We start from the raw sequence: 3,865 nt of genomic DNA, 5'->3' as shown, positions 1-3,865 counted from the left end.
AGAAAATTCATAAACCAACGTAGTGGCTAATATTGGGGTTGGATCAGGGAAACCTGGGTTCGAATCCTCCTTGTGCTATGACGTTCACGTGTGAGATAGATTAGGTTGTTGTGAGGATAAAATTAAAACATCCGTATAGACCACCCTGAGTCTCTTGGAACAAGGAACCGACAAGCCCAAATAGTAAAATACCTTGGAAAAATATATATGGAGAAGGATTGTGTAACAAATTGTGAACTTGGACCCATTTATTGTTTGCGAACAGCATCCATTGGGAAAGGTTCTTAGAAAGAAAGGAAATGTGTGTGTTTTCCAAAATTTTAATAAGCATAAATGAAGATGGAAAGCAGTTATGTCTCACACTAGAAAAAGAGAAGGAATTTGTTACTTCAAAAGCAATAGAGTTATAACAATTTAGGAACCCTTTTGGCCACTTCACATGTAACCTTTCTAAAGCGATAAAATCACAGCAGGCACTTTCTCCATCTGTCACCTTCAGTCACACACCAGTTATGGCAATTTAGTTCTGGCCTCTAAAAACTAGAATCAAGAAAGTGAGGTTTACTGTTGGATTACTAACCTGGAACTTAATCCATAACTTGTTTCTGGTTAGTAAGCCAATGTGAAATCACTGAATCCTGTTGTGGATGCAACAAGGAACCGTGGTTTTTTGTCACTAGGATCACAGCATCCAAGTCAACATCATGGTTTAGGACGCCACGATTCATACATCAGAAAGGCCTTTTGTTTACTGTTCTTAGCTTGATCATCTTTGTCCCATTGTCACTATTTTGCCATTTTTAACTACAGCGTGCTTTGAGAATGATCAACACGGTGCCAAAAAGACAATGTTAAAACTTCAGAACAATCTTCTAAGTATAGAAGCCGTTCAGTACTGCAGACAAGCTTTCCGTGCATATTGTTTCCATCAAAGATGCTTTAGTTGTGAGCCACTGCCTGCACTTCCACTGTAGAACGCATTAAACTGTTTTCACTACGCACCCACCTTGGGTGCTTTTGTCTGGCTGGACTGTGTCCTTGACCTCTTGATAACGTCTCTTGCTTGCCTGGATGGAGGATAAAGGGGTGTGCAAGCATGTGCAGAAATTAGCCTACTATATGAAGGTACAATGCACATCCAGTGCTCCACCCACTTCTGCCTCTGGCCCTGCCCACCACTGGTATGTGGCCCTTGGAACCTTGCCCAGATGGGAAGGCGGCCCTCAGGCTCACAAATGTTCTGCATCCCTGCTGTACCTTAGTCTCCCTCTTGGATATATCTCCAGGCTCTGAGAGCATCATCTGCAAACACATTCCTTTCCAGTCAAAGAGTCAGTTATTTGTCACCCCCCCAACCCCCCCTCTCCATCAACCCCTCCCCATCACACGACACAGAATTTTGACTAAATGTGAAGAGGCTCTCTCGTTGTGTCCCATCCCCCTTCACGCAGCCTCCTGTCTGCCTTTTTTAATCCAGCGTGTTATAGGCAATCTTCTCAAGTGACGTATTAGTCTCATACTCCACATGCACTATAGCTAACAAAGCAGCTCCCTTGTTATCATGGGAGGTATCACGTGAGATCTCAGAGACTTTGTCAAAAGTCAAATCATTATCCTCCCCTTGGAGGGACATGGTATGAGGTAGAAGCTGTGGGTCACTCAAGACCACCAGGTCTTTCTGGCAGGTGGTGTCGTGATGGTATGAAACCAGCTCATTGCTGAAGTTCACCGTCTCCACAGCATTGTTGGGGCAGAAGCGGCCACAGCCCAGGATGGTTGTAAAGGCCTTTCGGAAGTCCGCGTTGAAGGCATAGATGATGGGGTTGAGAGAAGAGTTTGCCCAGCCAAACCAAACAAAGATGTTGAAAACCGTGTCGCTGACACACGGCAGTTCTGCCAGCTGATGCAGGTTGTGGTCACAGAAGGGGATGATGCAGTTGAGCACAAAGAAAGGAAGCCAGCAGAAGACAAAGACCCCCATTATAATGGAGAGGGTCTTGAGGACCTTAGTTTCTTTTCTGAAGGAATTCTTCAAGGACACTTCATGGGGACACTCGTTGCTTTGGCAGCTCTGGGCGTGTTCCACGGCCCTCTCTAGAGAGGAGATCCTCCTTATCTGTCGCTGAGCAATGCAGAAGATCCTGGTGTATGTCACGATCATGATAACAACAGGGATGTAGAAGCTGATGAGGGAGGAGGAAATAGCATAGGTCCTGTTGAGGCTGGAGTCACAGTTTTCCTCTGAGCTCCGGGTGATGTTGGAGTCTCTCTGGTGGGCAGGAGGGAGCTCCTTGGCTTGGTGCCATCTCAGCTGGACGGGTATGAATGAGATCAAGACGGAGAGCATCCAAGCCACCCCAATCATGACAAAAGCCACTCGTTGGGTCATCTTCCGCTCATAGCGGAAGGGGCTGGAGATGGCCCAGTAGCGGTCCAGACTGATTATGCACAGGTTGAGGATCGAAGCCGTGGAGCACATGATGTCAAAAGCCACCCAGACATCACAGAAGCTGCCAAAGGGCCAGAAGCCAGAAACTTCAGTGACCGCCTTCCACGGCATCACCAGCATGGCTACCAAGAGGTCCGAAACAGCCAGGGAGATGACAAACAAATTGGTGACTTTTGAGCGCAGGTGCCTGAACTTGACCACTGCCATGCATACAAGGGTGTTTCCCAGTAGGGTGGAGAGGATGAGGAGGAGGAGCAAAGTGGCCAACACCACTTGTAGGGACATCTCTGAGTGCTCTTCCTCTGCTCGGCCTTCTTTATTGAGGGTATCATTAGTCATGGCTGATGCACCAACACGTCCTCCTCTTCGCAGGTAAAGCTCATCCATGCCTACCTGCAGTCCTCAAGCGTCCAGAGTGTTCACCTTCTGCTACATCACCACCAGCCCATCATATCCCTGCTCCTCTCCTTCTTTGCTTGAAACTCAGAAGCAAACGCTGTTGGCTCCCCAACCCCCAGGATCTCCGCCAGATCTTCAGCTCAAAGGAGCAATGCTCAACCTTTCACTCCTTTCCAAGATTCCTACCGGCAGCCTGGCATTTTCCCCACCCCCTTTGCTTTTCAGACTGCCACTCAAAGCCAGCCAGTTCTCACCTACTACACTTTTTGCCAAGTTGACTCTAATATAACAAGCCTACCTCCCCTCCCCTCTATTTTTTAGGAGCTCATCAGCTTCTCTGTGCTACCCCCCAAGCACAAGACCCTTTTGTGCTGGCTAGGATTTGGATGAGGCTTTATATGGGATGAATACAAGACCTGGGATTTCTCCGCTGTTGCTGCTGATGCTGGTGCTGGATGCTGGATGCTGGATGCTCTTTCTGCCTTTGAGCTCACTGTGGCTGCTGTTGCTCCTGTTCCTGCTAGGCTTTGGTGAGAATCCTTCCTTATCTCTGTGCACTCTTTGCTCTGGGACCTTAGGCAAGGTGCATTTTAGCAGACAGACAGGCTCTCAGGAAGAGTAGTGCGAGGAGCAAGAGAATGAGCAAAATGCAGTCTTTCATTTAGTGGCAGTCAAGGGTGGAAATTCAAATTCAGTAAAAGAGACGGTGGCAGGGAGGCGGCAGGGAGAGGAAGCAGAACAGGGCAGTCAGAAGAGGTTTGTGTTCAGTGCGTGAATTAAGGGGGGGAACAGAGGCAGCCGGGGCCCCATTCCTTACAGAATACAAGTCCCCTTAGCTACCGTCAGTACAGGAATTACAATAATTTGCTTACGGACTCCCCTTCCCGTTTGCCCCATAATCTCTGCTCTGGTTTGTGGTCCCCGAATTTCCTATAAACTCCAGTCAGTTACTTCCAATAAGAATATTCTTCCAAATGGAACATTGGATTCCTTACACGTACAGTATTGGGAAATGGA

At 47.7% G+C, this 3,865-nt stretch overlaps 1 pseudogene across 1 annotated transcript; it reads right to left on the bottom strand.

The window, feature by feature from the left end:
- Window positions 1–1,363: 1,363 nt before the first annotated feature.
- On the bottom strand, window positions 1,364–3,137 carry LOC309331480 (D(1) dopamine receptor pseudogene; annotated as a pseudogene). Its single transcript has one exon. The product of its transcript is annotated as a D(1) dopamine receptor pseudogene (transcript).
- Between the last annotated feature and the right edge of the window lie 728 nt (window positions 3,138–3,865).

Source organism: Podarcis erhardii (genome assembly GCF_964252035.2).
Source record: "Podarcis erhardii genome assembly, chromosome: 16".
Taxonomy (NCBI): domain Eukaryota; kingdom Metazoa; phylum Chordata; class Lepidosauria; order Squamata; family Lacertidae; genus Podarcis; species Podarcis erhardii.
This window is presented reverse-complemented; position numbering and strand designations above follow the sequence as displayed.